The sequence below is a fragment of the Aythya ferina genome, assembly GCF_964211825.1.
Source record: "Aythya ferina genome assembly, chromosome: 7".
NCBI lineage: Eukaryota > Metazoa > Chordata > Aves > Anseriformes > Anatidae > Aythya > Aythya ferina.
The window spans coordinates 26,339,689-26,356,215 of NC_140302.1; the positions used below are offsets into that span (position 1 = coordinate 26,339,689).

Consider the following 16,527-nt stretch of genomic DNA (forward strand, 5'->3'; position numbering starts at 1 on the left):
CTAAACTTATCCTCTAGTCTTTCTTTGTAGTTAATGGTGGGGGACAAGGAAAGGAATACACATCAATTGACTTAGCCTTAAGTGAGTCCTGAGACAGGACAAATTGTTTTCTGCATGTGCTTCCACTTATTGATTGTAGTAACACGGGTCTCTGTTTTAGACCAGATACTTCCTGTTTTGTTGGCTGAACTCAAATGAGATGAATAATATCTGATGAGGAATACAAAATCACACAAACCAATTACAGTCCTTGTAATTGAACTGACAAATGTAACTCTTAAATGGCTTTAGGTACTGGACCATGACTTACATGTTGAGAGATCAGGAATACTGTCTCATAACATTTTTACTGCAATGCTATAGCATCTAAGAACAAGGGCAGTCTTGCAACCGAGGGAGAGGTTGTAAAGTGGCTACAGAGAGTTGTGAAAGCAGAAATATAAATCCTTTGGCTAAAAAACTGAGACTGACAACTGCCTTAAAAGCCCCTCAGCCCTTTGTGAAACTCAGTGTTTGACTCTCCTGCCAGGCAGTGCAGTACCATGAGAAGTGCTGATAATTTCACTGCTCTACAGTGCTAAATGGGAACACACTGAGTGGTTTCTCCCTACAGCCATGCAGATCTCAATGGTCTAGAGCTGAAAATACTTTATCTTCAGGGATTAATGGCTCCCTCACTTTTTAGTGCTGGTGAACCCAGTTATTTCAGCTCTGTCCCTGCTACTTTACTTATTGTTCTCCAAAGTATTATTCATTCATGTATTTCTATAGACCTATAATGCAGTCTCAGAAATCATTTCAGGAGGATAGGGATTTGATTAGAGTGATGCATTTGAAATGTCAAAGGTCTCTCCACCCCATATAGAAGAAATGGATAGAGCTGACAGATGTGCTCTGTGATAATGGGAACAGCATTATTCTTATGATATTTTTATAAACTACCTCTGTTTATTCTTTTTCTCCATCTCTCCCTTTACTTTTCTCTCTCCTGGAATAAATACTGAAACTATACCTGGAATAAATACTGAAACTATACAGGGAAATAAATAAGCAAACAGACTTGACCTGAGCCTCCTGAGTTTTTTTTTTTTTTTTTTCCCCATCTTATTTATTTATCTATTTATTTATTTATTTATTTAACACAATCTTTTCCCCATCCATTCCTTCGCTAAGAACACACAAATGACTGTCATGTATTTTCTGAAATGTTTGTTGATCTCTAGAGCTTAAATTCTAAATTCCTCATGAAATAATAATAAATTTTTCCTACTGCTCCTCTAAGTATCCCAAATCTGGCTGGAAAGTCAAGTGTCAGAACAGAACAACTGTTAAAGCTCTTCCAGAAAAGGATGCAGGCTGGAAATTTTGGGAGTAGTATATGGGATGACTGGAATATCTGAAATGAAAGTCAGTTGTTTTGAAAGATATATTGCCCAAAGCAAAGAAAGATTTCTGCAGCAAGAAACGCTCTACAGAGTTTCAGTTTTTGGTGGTGGTGGTGGTTTGGTTTGGTTTGGTTTGGTTTGGCTTGGCTTGCCTGGGCTGGCTTGGCTTGGTTTGGTTTGGTTGTTGTTGGTGGTGGTAGGTTTTTTTGTTTGTCTGTTTTTCATTTGATTTTTCCAAAGGAATCCAGAGCCCATCTGATGGCTCCAAGAATTCCAGTATAGATACCTATCTGTAGGACTAAGGCTGCACCTTTACTTGGACTCCTAACTCCCTTTGATTTTTAAATACCTTCATATCACTAGGGACCTAGACTTAATAGTCTAGCACTAATTCTCTTAGTAGTTTATTAGGCTCATTTGTCTTTCATGCACCTGCCAGCAGCTGTAGGCTTCCCGCAATTACTTGGCAAGGTCATATCTGGGCTTCAGCAGCACAGGTCTGCAGTTGGAGGATCCCAGTGGTTGGAGTGAAAATGGAGACACTTACTACTTCTCTATGTTGATGGATATCGTACATTGATATATGTAAATTTGATAAATTCTCAAAACAGTAGATATGGGGCCAGCCGGTTTCTCTCATCACCCTTTCATCCAACACCAGGGAGTCTTGCAGAATGTTTTTATGTCATCTTGAGGCCTTCAGATGGCCCAGAGGAAGCAGTCTTCAGAAAAGTTCAAACATAATTTCTTTTTTTTTTTTTTTTGAGTAAACATTGACTCATTTCTACCTTTTTGTTGCTGATATAACTGTTAATCAGTAGCCTTTTTCTAATGCTCATCATTCCGTGTAATGCTTTAACCTGTTTTTCTGAGACATTTGTCTGGTACTGCAGGAAATCAAACTTATAAATTATCTGTTTTAGTAAATTTGTACTTCACCTCTTCACTTTAAATGTTAATTGTGATGCAAAAACATTGTAAGAGGTAGGCTAAAAACTGACTTATACATTAATTATTTTGCAGCTATGTTAATCAATTCCACAGGTGTGTTATATAAGAAGTATTAGGAGAAAAAAAAAAAACTTTTTTTAAGGCAATGGACTTTCATCCCAGACTGATATATGAGGGAGCCTGAGACATTAGCCAGGGGCTTAAAAAAAAGAGGGACATTTTAGACCACCAGATAAGCAATAATCTATTCCTCGTTTTGGAAGGAAGTTTCTCATCTGTTTTTGTGGCTCAGCCTGGTTAAAGCATAATGTGCTGCAGCTGGAAGCTGTAATTTGTTTGATAATCAAACAGATATGATCATCCTTTTTATCTGGCTCAAGACAAGCTCTTTGTAAACATGTGCAAAACTATCTTGTTAACCTTCCTCAGGCTCTTGCCTAAATCTTCTCTTCTTGGGTTTTAAACAACAAGAATATAAAATACTTAGTTCTTAGATTTTCATAAACAGCCTGTTTTAGTATATCAGACTGAATCTTGATCTACAGCTAATATAGTCAGAGATGTATTGTGGGTGTTCTTCCCCTGCAATGAGGACAATATTTATCCCGCTCCACCAGCACCTTCTGCCTCTCCTCTCCCTCTTTCTCTCCTTCTATTAGGTTGGATATAAGCCCCTGCTGTGCAAGGGATCTATAAAGCCTAAGGAACTCTGATTTGTTCTTATGCTCTGTGGTTGAGCACTTGTCATAACTCTGGTCCCTACAGGACTGAGGCTTCCCTCTACTTTACTCTTATTACACTGCCTACCTTGTTATACTTTACTTAATTTATTTTTTTCTCCTGCCAGCTGAGGTCTTTAATTGCTTTACCCAGACACGGTATCTGGGTGCGATAACTAAGGTATGTTCTCTTCTTCTCTTTCTTGTATCTCTTTAAAGCATTTCCTGTTGGAAAAGATGCTTCTCACTTGCTGCAGTTTTTATAGTTCTGTGTGGATTATTCTAAGCTTTAATGATTAAAATACTGAGCTTTCATTAATACAGAAAATGACAAAATTTCAAAGGAAGCACTTAAGCTAAAAAAACACATTGCTTCTCTGGAGAGCTGGGTGATGATGGCTACTTCCCTTTCAGCTACAGAAAAACAAAGACTTGGAAATATCTGTTGTGTCAATGTTATTTTTCAAGTTTTTGACCTGTTCTTTGTCCTTGATTTGACTGGCTTTCCAAGCTAGTAAGAATGCTGTACGAATGTGTGGCGCGAACACCATCTGCATTATGAACACAGTCTTTTCCCTATCAAGATTTGCTTAATTGAGCATAAAATTTAAGTAAATATAAATATTCTGGAAACTTAAGTAATTGCAATGTTATTGTGGCCAAAATAATTTGATGTTATAGGCAAACAAAGTGTTAATAGAGGGTATTTCATTGTTAGATGAGCTGGTATAATTGGAAAAACAAACATGCTTTTGATTGCACCAGTGTTTCTTCAAGGCTCCTACAAATTCAAGCATTGATTATGATAAAATGCTGTTTTTTAATATTTGCCCTATCTTTCTTACTTTGTTTATTTATATTGGTTCCTCTCTGGAGGCAGATGCTGTCTATTGTCATGCTGTCTTACTGCTTAGCACAGTGGTGTCTGAGGCTCAGGGGCAGCAAGGAGATGCATGTAAAAATAAAAAGCTTATGTTTTGTGTTACAGTAAAAACTTATGCTTTCCCTTGGTTTTCATCCATTTATCTTGGTGCTTTGATCTGTAGGGTTTTCTGGTGGTTTATTCTGGGGAGTTTTATCCATTACCTCTAAACTGAAGGAGGTTTTTAAACCAGGAGCCAACCTGCCAGGATGGTTCAGACAAACCTGCAAGGCTCATCAGAGAGAACACCTGATTTTCTCTATTCCAGCAGAACATACACTTTGGTAGTTAACTGCAGCCCTGGGGCTTTCCCTCTGTCCCCTTGCTTGAATGTGTGCTTTCACACTACTAGAGCACATAAAATTGAGCAACAATGTGCAATAAATACCTAGTAGCCGCTTCTGAAGTATCTGCTGGCCAATTTAACAGGCAAGGAATTTAATTAAAAGGCAGGGAATGTTCTTACTAGTTCCAAATTTAGAAAAGGGAGATCTGTGGTGTGTTTTTTTGTTGTTACTGTTTTTTGTTTGTTTGTTTTGTTTTTTATTAGTCTCCTAATTACACAGCAGTGTAATTGTTTCTGTACCATATTTTTCTTGGAAAGCTTCAACCCCTTCTTTTGTCCAGGGACTCCTTCCCCATCTTGCCATCTGAAGCTGAATTTGGACAATCTCTTCCAGACCTTCACCCTAAAGGCCTTCAAAACAGAGAACACTCAGAGTTTAATGATATCTTTTTAACTGTTTATCAATGGTGTTTGAGTCTGGCTTTCCCTCCAGAGTGGAAGCAAAAAGCTAAAACCTAAGCTTAATATGAAGTCTAAGACAGTTTACAAGTAACCACTGAGAGCAAGGGGAGACTTTAAAGTGTGTACATATGTAGGTTAGAAAAGAAACAGACAATAGGTAGGTATTCTCAGTCTCTGAAACTCCCTCTGTGTAGAGGTCAATGCATTTGAAATGAGATTTTTTTTGGTCTCAGATGTTTACGAGAGGCCCAAGTCCTCCTCTGCTAAACATCAGGGCAGGAGAAATAGGCAAAATGGTCTTTTGTTCCGTATAATCAAATAACCCTTTTCTACTTATCCAGCCTCCAAGAAGCAGTTTTGCTCATCTATGGTTAGAAACTTTATTTTGAAAAGATGGATTTAAGATTTTCAAATTGCCTAAAGAATGCAGTGTTTTGCAGAGAATGAATGCAAACAGAGCAACAGCTCAGCCACTGACACAAATAGTAACTGTCAAAGACAAGTTCACCGTCTCAAAAGAGCTGCTAAATTTATTTTACTCTGTAAGAACAAACATGTTCTTACCCCATCTTCTTCCTCCCCATTCGTTGACAGCTTTAGAAACTGAATACAGTAATTCCTAGTTCAGTTTGCAACTCTCTGCTGGTAAACTGTGTCCGATATCTCTCTTATTTACTCTCCTCCAATAAAAAATGGACAGCTTTCCTCTGCTTTCACACACTGTTTTGGCTGTAATTCTTAACTGAGGATGCTTCAGGCACTGCCAGACAAGGCCAGCAGTCTTGGCTTCTGCTGAAATTAAGACTCATTTTCTTCTATCATTTAATGTTCATGTGAAAGTTTTGGCCATGATCCTGAGGGCTAGATCTTGAACATGCTCCATACCTTGGTGCTCAATCTGGGGAAATGATGAGAGAGATCAAAACTAGGAGATCTGGGAGCACTAACTTCAACCTTCTTAGCAGGGTTTAGCTCCTCCACTGTGTAGGCATATTGATCCTGCTCTTCAAGCAGGATAGAGCTAATCATACAGGCAGTTGATGAGACAAAATATACTCATATTGGGAACTCCTATTTTCAGGCCAGAGCTTATCTGTGTTCATATAATATTTGCAACACAGAGAGACTGATCAATTTTGCCCTAAAGAAAAGCATAACTAAAACCAGTTCCAGAAATCTTGGCCTTATGAAATGTGCATTATATTTTAAACAGGTGGATGAAGGGTGGGGAGGCATTTTTTACTTCCCATCAATAAACAAGGAGATCACCACCCTGTGAGTGAGCTCTGCAAAGATTTCTGTAGTCTTCTTCCCCTGACTTTGAGCTGCAGACCCAGTTTGATTGTGCTTCATACACTGGTTAGGAACTGCAGTAGTCTCTGCAGCCAAATGTGAGCTATGTAGGAAGCTAACCATAAAATCTATCTTAGACATAAGGCAATGATTTTCTGAAAGAAGGGAACTACAGTGGTTTGGATTTTGTCTTACCAAAAAGTACCCCAAAAATCCAATATTTCTTTTAGTATATGCTTCCATGGATGCTATGACCAGCTTCTTAATCCTGAGCAATTCTATGACACAACTTGTGCTGCAGCCCCAGCTGTAGCTGTGCTCTCACAGCTGAGAGTTCAGTAAGCTCTGGGAGTGTCACTCTTGGTCAGGGTGTTGATGGCCAATATCCCAGGATGTCATGATATCTGAGAGCTGACTACAGCTGTTTGCAGTTTATAGCAAGATCCAGTACTGTAGTGAGGACTGTTAGCGTTAGGTCAGAGGTTGGACTCGATGATCTTGAGGTCTCTTCCAACCTAGAAAATTCTGTGATTCTGTGTGATACTGACTAAATAAGTGTTCAGAATACTAGGTTTCTGTGCCTTGAAAAGACCAACAACATGGATGTGAAAAGGAGATTGATTTGAGTTCACTATCAGTTTAGTGCTCACGTTTTTCAGGGTGCTTTGTGAAAAATGTCTCCTTAAAGCTTGCAGACCTCTGCTCACAATTGCTAGCTAAAGATGTGCTTTTGAAGATCTCTACCCATCTATATTTGGAAGTTAGAAAATAAAATCTCCTGGACTTGAAGAATACTTGTGTTTGGATTTCTTCAGGCACTCTGGGACCAGCAAACTTAATGTACCGTCTCTACAGCTATAAAGCTGGATAGATTTATTCAGCTTCCTAAATGGCCCTATAGGTAGGAGGAAGATCCTAATGATGTATGACAAGACTTTCATTACAAAATAATTTCATTTGCTTCATGTGTGTTAAAGCACCCTATAACAGCACTGGAAATTTAAAAATGGGTTTTAAGCAGGTTTTAAATTAAAATAGATGGGGGATGGGTTATTTCAAGTGTGGAGGTTTTTTATAGCCTAATCCCAAATGCCCTGAATTTTTCTTCAATTGCTGACGTCCTTTATGACAGGAGTGGAGAAAACATTTGCATTAAATACAACTTGTACTTACATGGAGTATACAGGAAGCAAGTTTAGATAAAGTTAGCTTGGAAAAGCATTGTACTTAGCTGCCATACATTTTTTTTTCAGCATTTTTCAGATTAGCCCATAAAAAAAGGTGAGTGTAGCTACTACACCTATTTAACTGAAGGGCAAAGGAGAGTTGCAGGGGATCTGAAAGCTCAAGATCGGGAACAGCAGTCGGGTGTTAGAGGTGTGAAATGCCAGCTCCCCTGCCTTTTACGTTCGCTGCTAGTGCACATTACTACACCCTAGGATATGTGTGTATTCCATAGCACAGTAACAACAGTTAGGATCCCATATCTGGTCCAAAGAACTAATGCCAAACAATCATGTAAACAATAAAGGATTCTTTGATCCAACCTTACTGAAAGACTGGAAATAAATTAAAGAAAACTGGCTACTTCATGAGATGACGTTTTCTTATACTGGCTTGGTTGAAGAGAAAAATTTCAGAAGAAAGTTACTGGCCCATGAATGATCAAGTCAAAACTAACAGTAATGACAGATTTATTTCTAACCATTGGACCAAGGCAGTTCTGGAGCATACATCCCATAACAGAGGAAAATGAATCTTTACTTTTAAGATGGAGTTTGGTCCATGATGTTGTCTGTAACTGCAGAAACTAGGCTAAGTATGCCACAAGGTCTTTTCTCTAAAGGATCTTATAGCTATTAGTTAGCTTTTGTTGTTTGATCTGTATGTACTGTACAAGATCAGCATGGCAAAAAGAGGCAAGCCTCAATAAGTCATTCTGGGGTTCCTGATTATGCCCTGTAAAATGTCATGAAAGACAATGGTGAAAAGACAGAAAACTCTTAAAAGTCATGCAAATTTAGATATTGACTCTGCTACAACTTCTTGACTTTGTGCTTTTGCAATTCCAAACCACCCCTTAACCAATATGAACTTCAGTCTCCTGGGAAATGAGGAGGAATGATGCTGAAGAGTGCTTGAAGAGCAATCCAGGACAGACCTAGGAATAGGATGTCGGTAATAATGAAGCTGGCAAGTTGCCGCATCATCAGTCCCACGATTGCTGAAGTGTTATTTTTGCTTAATTAAAAATAGCAGTCAACAAGCAGTACTTATCTGTCTTTCACTGAGCTTACACCAAGCTGTTCCAGCCATCCTTAACAGGTTTAATTGAAATGGCAACATTGCTCCCTCTGCTGTCCCTCTTTCAGGGACATCTCTTACATCAATAAGTTCCCACTTATGATGTCACTTTGCATTCCCACCAGAGATTCAGCAAAGGATGATGAAGTACAGGGAGGTGGAGATGGAAGGTGTCTTGTGTGGAACTTCTCTTTGGTGCCTTATCAGGCCTGCATCTTCAAAAACATGAGGAGAAGCTGTTTAAAAGACTCAGCTTGGAATGACCCACTTTGGCAAAGGGCTAGGGATTTACAACGCGCTCTGAACACGCAAAGAGTAAGGGGCTCACCAAAGCCCTTCCACTCTCTTAACAGGCTGCACTTCTTTTTTCTTCTCATAAACTCATGTTGGCTTATCTGGACAAGAAATAATAATTTCAAATAATAATCACTAATAATGTAATTATGAAGGGTATTTTGTTGTTATAGTCAGGTTTTCCAGGTATCTTATCAAAATGCACATTGCTTTAACAATCTGGGAATGAGTCTATTCACATGGCTGTCTAACATACAATCACATCTTTATAATTTCTTACCCAAATTGTTTTAGCTTAATATCTATTTCTTAATTAGCACAAAACTACATTACCCTGTATGATTAAGAAGAAACTGCAATTGACTTACCCATAATTCATTTATGTATGTCACAAAGCTCCCTAGGAGGCCTAGTAAGGGAAGAGGTTGCCTGTTGCCGTTCTGTTTGCATTACATAATTTGGTCTAATTTAGAAATTCTCAAATGCTACCTTAGTGATACATCTGCTTTCAAGAATTTTCATGTGTAGCTAGGATATTCCTGTGTAAAAATGGCAAAAACATTGTGGAGGCACTGGCCATAATCTCAAGTATACTAAAAAAATCAATTGAGAGATGTTCTGATTCACCCTGTAACACCTCAGAGTAGTTGACTATCAGCAAAAAGCTGATGTTGTAGAAAGGCTTCTGATCTCAGACTAAAAGCTCAAAGGAAGTGGCATCCAGTATAACTCCAAAGACAATGTTTTTAAATTACAGATGATTTATTCTGAATCAAAATAAAAATAAATAAATAAATAAATATTTTTTTTAAAAAAGAGACCAGGATCAGTCCTGATCTGTACAGGTAGTTAGTTGGAGCTAAGGAGCTGAGACTTTAGTTCAAAATCCTTGAAAGAAAATTATAAAATAGTAAGCTGAGCCTCAGCTTCAGGCTAGGACAAATATTCATAGATGAGCTTCAATTCTGCTTGAGATCATCTCTTTCTTGGGTAGTTTGACTGGCAAGATAACCTTCTTTTCTCAGTGAATAAAAGTAATATTTTTCTCATCAAACCAAAAAAGGAGTTATGCTTTGAATCAAAAATCTTTTTTTTTTTTTTTAGATATTCTCTATTCTAAAAATAAAAACATTTATATTTGAAAGTTCAAATCCAGAAGAAATATGTTATTTATAATAAAATGGAATAAATCTACTTTTTAATATTCTGATTTTTATAATTTACTAAATATTTTCTTAAAATTAAAACTTTTTCTCTATTGAGTCAGTGAACCAGTCACACCTGTCACTCTACTATTTACAATGTTAGATTTTTTATTTTTTTTTTCAGATTTTCAGTTAGTTTTCACTTTGCTTTTTATTTTCCTGTGGAGTGAGTTTGCCAGTCATAACAGGAATTGATAGCATATTTTGCTGAAGCTGAAACTGATTTCTTAGTTTAAATGCAAAAATAAGAATTTAAAATTTCATGTATCTGACCCACCTGTGGCTGAAAGGAAGAGAGTTTCATCCAGATGTCAGCCAAAGGCTCCCACTATCATTGAAGTAAATCAAAGGGAGCCTTGAAAAGCCAGCAGGCAAATCTGGACATCTTTTCAGACTATATGAATGTCTGGCTCATAAAGGACTCATGGAAATGAATAGTTCATATTCTGAAGGTAACATACATTTAAAGAAAATGAAATCTTGGTTAAAATACTTTTTGAATCATGTTGAAGTGTTCATTGTAAACTCAAAAGGTCTTTCTTGATTTACTTGGCTCAATTTCTGAACTTTTTTCCTTTCGCTAATGGCAACTCATCGATCATTGGAGCTGTAATCAGATTTTACAGAAGGCCATGGGCATCATTTTCAATCACTTAAACTTTGCCAGCCTGCCCCCATTTCTTACAAATCAAGGGATTATTGCCAAAGGATTTTTCCCCTTTAAATAAATTAGCAAATGTTGATCACATCTTTCTTCTTACACCTGGCCACACTGGCATCAATTAACCATTTCACTACTTGACAGACTCACAAGAAGTTGTCACATTCACCTCTAGCTTCATCTCCTACAAAATTCTCTATGTCAGAGCTTCAAAAATGAATGTCTAAATGTCCTTGAATTCAATAACAGACTTTATTCATAGTTTAGACAATTTGCCTAAACTATGAATGCAGTAGCAGACTTTGGCATGAGTGAACAATCTGAGCTCAGAACTACGGACAGTGAACCTGTATCATCATTCCAACAATCTTGTTATCAATAGTTGTAGCAGTAGTTTATTAGCTGGTTTAAATACAATCTAAACGCTTTGCTTATACCTTTGAGTCAGAATAAATGTATCTCTGGAAAATTACCATTACAGTCTTTGTTCCCTAGTTAGTATAATTTCATCTTATTATTACTTTCAGATTTGCTGCAAAATTAACCCATCAGTTAACCCATCAGTGGCTGCTTGCATGTGATGCTTGTGTAATGCTTATAACATTGAGGTTGTCATACCTCCTTTAACAAATCAGATAAAAAACAAACAAACAAAAAAAAAACAAAACAAAAAACACATAGTTAAAGTAGTGCTGTCAGATGAGACTGTATCTCCAAATGGCTGATGATACTGGAATTGTCCATACAAATGATCACAACCTGGGAGAAGTAGTCTTCTTTTTTTTTTTTTTTTTCGTTCAGTAAGATCTGGTAATAGTGAATCTGAAAAGAGGACCAAACCAGACATACAGGGAAGCACTTTCAGAAATACAATGGCAGCTGACTGTCTTTCCTCTTAGTATATGTAAGTGACCCCAACATGGTCCAAAACCTTGCTGTGATGTCATTGGTCAGTTTTACTCAGTTTTAGTGGTTACATTTTTCTCAGTCTTATCTCTGATTCAGTCGAGTGATGGCACAGAATTAGGTGAATGACATTGCTCAGAAACAGCTAGATAACATCTCTGTTGATTGAAGACAAAACTGGTGGGAAAGATATTTGTTATATTCTCTATGCATAGCTATTTTTATCTTTTTAAAGCCCTCCGTCCTCTCCCAGCCATGGGTCAGTGCCTGGGTAAGGTACCTACCAAAGAAGGAAAGCAGAAGTAGGCTTATCTTCAAGTCTTATCTTCAATACATTGTGTTCAATAATTTCCATTCAGATTCTGAGATAAGAGACTGTACTTAAGCACTCTGAATAGAGATTACTTTTAAATTACATCTGAATTCCCTCAGTTCTACAGGAACAGTAAATTTCTGCCCTGAAAAATTAAACTTGGTCTTGATTATATATGGTTACTCCAGGAAAATTGCAGTTAGTTTTTTTTTTTGTGTGTGTGTGTGTGTGTGTAGTTTTGGTTGTTGTTGTTGTTTGTTTGTTTTTAATTCATTAATCAACAAGCACAACCAAAAATCAATTATTTTGCCTTTCCAATGGGTAGTCTCTCTGGTCAAATCCACATGCGCTATCCTTTTAAGCCACATTATGAATAAAATATTAAAATGATTACACAAAATACTTCTTGTCAACAGATGTGTCTCTAAAGAATTTGAATCAGATGCCCTTTGCACTAGTGAAATGAGAAAGTAAGGCAGTCAGCCAAGACATGGCTTTTTTTTTTTTTTTCTTTTGTTGGTACGTGTAGAATTATGATTGCATGGGTAGAATATCAGCTATGAGTATCAAGGTGATCAGTCACACAATCAAATGCAGGATCGTTCTTTACTATAAATGTATTAAAAGAAAATCAGTTGCATAGATTTGGCTTTCAACAGAGGAGCAGGCTGAGTTCTATCCATAACAAATCAGCTCACTCTTTGGGGGAAACTACAAATCACTCCCGCAACATTATTCATTGGATTGTCCTTTGCATCCCTCGAAGGAAGACCTAGTTTGAATTCTTATGTATTCACTCTTCTGTTAGTCTAGAAGCAGCAGTGAACGAGTTTGGGGGGAGAAGGGAAGAAAGGAAGATCGAAATCTCCTTGGAACCTCCAAGGACAGCTTGAACTTTATTTATTTATTTATTTGTTTATTTATTTATTTATTTAAAGGGAAGAAGGCGGCAGGTTTGTTTGATTTTTTTGTTTTGTTTTGTTTTTTTGTCATGGCGGACAAGAATAGTAATAGAACTGATGGTAAATTATCCTATTTTAGGTTTATTGAATTTATTATGATTTACCTGGAAATCTCTGCTTTCTATCACTGTAAATTTATCATTTGTATTGTTAAGACTTATCTTGTATTAGTGGTGGTGTATAAAACTCCTCAGTGAATTGGGGACCAGTTGCAGTAAACACTAGAAAGTACTATGTAGAAAACTGTAGTAAGTATTCAGTAGGCAATGGGGATGTTCAATGCTCATTCAGTGCCTTAGGACAGAGAATCCAAGACATTTAAAAATTCTTCCCAAAGCAATGGCTGCCTAGAAATATCACAGAATCACAGAATTTCTAGGTTGGCTCTGGTGTATCATTCCCTGAAAGCAAAGCATGCAGGACCAGGTGATGACACCGCAAGCAGGGGACTCCTTGAGCAGTAGAATGGGCTGCTGAGCAATTGGTCTCTGGGAAGGCTGAGGCTCCTCTGCTGTGGAAGAACTCCATAAATTCTTGCTTGCTGCTGAGGGCCCAGGGTGCGCAGATCTGTGGCTGTGTTGAATGTGTCTGCTCTCTATCTTGTTCATCTCACTTTCAGGAGAGCTGCAGAAACACAGCTCTCCGTGTCTCCAATTCCAAACCTCCACCTCAGCCCTCCTTACTCTCTGCTTCCCTGGATAGGAGTGTGCTGGCATTTCCTTTAGGTCTGAGGAGTAGCATTCGTTTTTACTTCCACTGTTGAGAAAAACTTGAGTTGGCTCTGCAAACCCTACACCGTCTATTGCAGGGACAGTTGTTACTGCTACAGATTTGGGCTCCAGGTAGACCCTGAAGTGAATGCAGAAAGGTTTGAATTTCAGGGGCTCAGAGGATGGACTTGTCTTCCAATTGTCTGCTTTTGTTATGAGGGTGATGATGTCTGGCAGAAAAGCAGAGTGGGCAGCTGTCAGCACTTCTCTCTCATTGTTGCAGTGCCAGTGGCTAAAAATTCTAAGTCTAAGTTCAAATGCACATCAGCTACTTTCCAAAAGACTTTAGGTCAAGCTATTGCATGTAATTTAGTGCTTTGTTAAACCATACATCTGACGTGCTCTTCAGGTCCTAACCTCAGGTCCATGGTCCTCAGGAGGCAACCTGTTTCTAGTAAATCTGCTGGCTGAGAAGCCTCAACTCAGTCCACAACTTGCAACAGAGATCTCAGCAGTAACCACCAAAAGGATGATTTCAAATAGTCACTGTCTCATAAAGAATGTATGAAATGGAAGGTGGGAAATAAATATCTTCTTCATTTTTCTCTTTAGCACGAGACCATAATTTTCCAAGTAGCTCAAATAACTTCTAACGCAGAGATCTTGCACTTCAGATTAATGACATGATGCAGATAGTAAACAAAATGAGTAAACCAATAAGCAACTTGTGGAAGAGGATCTGAACCATCAAATATGTGCCATCTGCACAGAGGATGCAGCTTCATCATTATTTTCTCCTTTGCAACCTCAATGAGTAAGAGGCTAGAACAAAAGCATTGTTCACTGATACAAGGAGACTATGGGTTCAGTTATTCAGCGATACTCTCAATGAACTTCTGGAACTGAAACTTTATGGAAATAACTGATAAATCTAATAATATTGTTAACATAAATACATGACATAAATCCACACACAGAAGACAATCTCCATCAAGCATCAAAATCATCAAAATATCAATTTTCTTCCAGATGGTTGCTGATTCATCAGGAAAAAATGTATCATCAGAAAATCAATCTACCACTCCACATTGATAAAGTATTGCAAAACAAAGGAAGACAATTAAATGTCAAACTACCTCAAAAGGTCAGTTTGTTGGAACAGCAGATTTAAATGACATATCTAGAATTGGAAATATCAGAAAGTTTAAATTTTTATTTTTATTTTTGAAAACTGTTTTTTTTTTTTTCATTTCCAAACAAATCTTTTTACATTTGCATTTACCAGTTTTGTACAGATACTTTAATTTTGATACCCACACACATATGCATACCCACAAATAAGAGAGAGAAAAGTTTATTTCTACTTGTTCAAAACATTAAAGGAGATAAAATGGTGATAGTCCAGAATGTTTCAAGAAACAAAAATTTCAGTTTCTACTTTAACATAGCATTGGCGCTCATAATTTACAACAAAAGAAGACCTCATATGACCTACCAGAGGTGTCAAATTCATCTTTTGGTAAAGCATTTCCCCAAAATCTTTAGATCTAAAAGGCAAATTGAGTATACCAAAAGTTAGCTTTAATTTGATACAGTCCTGTCTTTAAAGACACAAACAGGTAAAACTCGGTCTGCTTGAGTCTGTCCACTTTTCCTACTAAACAGTAGGAAATGCCTTGTAATACAAAAATGCCCATGTAGCAGTGTAATAGAAATACTTGACTGGATAATTTGCTTAAAGTCAGAATTGCTTCTCAATTGAATCTTTTTTGTTGATTTCCATGAAACATCTGGGAATCTATTTTTTTCTCCCAGGGCATTGAAACAAAATTGATCTCCTACTGTTTTAACTGAACTAATCTAATGTTGTGATTAGTTAAAAGTCTTTTAGAGGAAAGAGATGAAAGAGAAATAGATTGAGAGCATTCTGGCATCTATAGGAGTTAATACAAACTTCAAATACAAAGCTTCCCCTTACTGTGATTCCTAATTGAATTCTGTATAAAGCAGGTTGTAACCTTTCTTCCATCATCTGATGGAAATATATTGTTTCATTGTCCTGTCTTCAAGATCAAGACACCCACCTTCTGCTCCATGATTCAACAGTGAATAACAAGGGAAATGAGTTATGAAATCACAGGAGCTGGCTTGACTAATGAATTTTGTTGTTGTCAAAGTGCTCCTTTGGATGCTCAGTGGGAGTGGGAGAGGGGAAAAAGAAAACCACAAGTGAAACAATATTTGCTTGATGAGAAATCAAAATTGTTTTATTGTTTTATATTCCATATGGCAGGCATGTTTAAGCTAGGTTGTGTGGACTAATATATTACTGCTTTAGAAATGACGTAAGAGAAATCATGAGGTCCTGAACAGTTCAGTGGAGGGAAAAGGCAAACAGATAACAATTCGAAGATAACAGATAACAATAACAAGAAAACAGATAACAAACAAACAAAAAATATAGGCAAACAAACTCTGGTTGCCTAGCCTATACAACTTTGTAGACACACATGGCCAATAATACTTTTCAGGAGAAGGTTTTCTCTTCTCCAGTTCATAAAGGTGTTATGAGTTCTGAAGAGACATCTTCGTAATAGTAAAAGTGAAGGACAGGATAGTCTGTTCAGTTCACTACCAGTCATGACTCATACATTTAAATCCTATTTTATTAGCATAAATTAGAGGAGAAACTGAGCTCCCAGGGTGCTGCTCCTAACAGTCTCCAATGGTTCTCAAAATGGTTTTCAAAATGGTTTCAGCCACTGGAGGCCAATGTTTCATTAAGGTAAAGATAAGAGTGAAGTGACCTTGACCGAAACTTTCCTGCTTTGCCCAGCTTACGGGTAACCCCACACATATGGACTCACAGCTTCAGATGCATTAATGCAGACAGACCAAGTGATGCCAACCCCCACTGCATCAGCTCCAAAAGCTTGTCACTGGGCCATCCTAGGGATTTCTACAGGGCTCCTGCAAAGTCTGGCACAGTAGGAACACTTCTAGGCCACATACAGAATATTTGGAAGGTCTGCATGATCCTGTCTTCAGTGATTGTAATACATTTTGTTGGAGATTGACTACATTTTGGACACTGAATGTTATTTGCAGTTCTCTGTGGGTAGGTGCTGGTGGGTATTAAAAAATGTTGCCTCTT

The 16,527-nt window shown here is 37.5% G+C and overlaps 1 long non-coding RNA gene across 1 annotated transcript; it reads left to right on the top strand.

The window, feature by feature from the left end:
- The first annotated feature begins 3,115 nt into the window (after positions 1-3,115).
- Positions 3,116-14,543, top strand: LOC311439722. The gene is made up of 3 exons (XR_014694959.1): positions 3,116-3,236; positions 13,783-13,949; positions 14,048-14,543. It is a non-coding gene; the product is annotated as an uncharacterized lncRNA (long non-coding RNA).
- Positions 14,544-16,527: the final 1,984 nt, after the last annotated feature.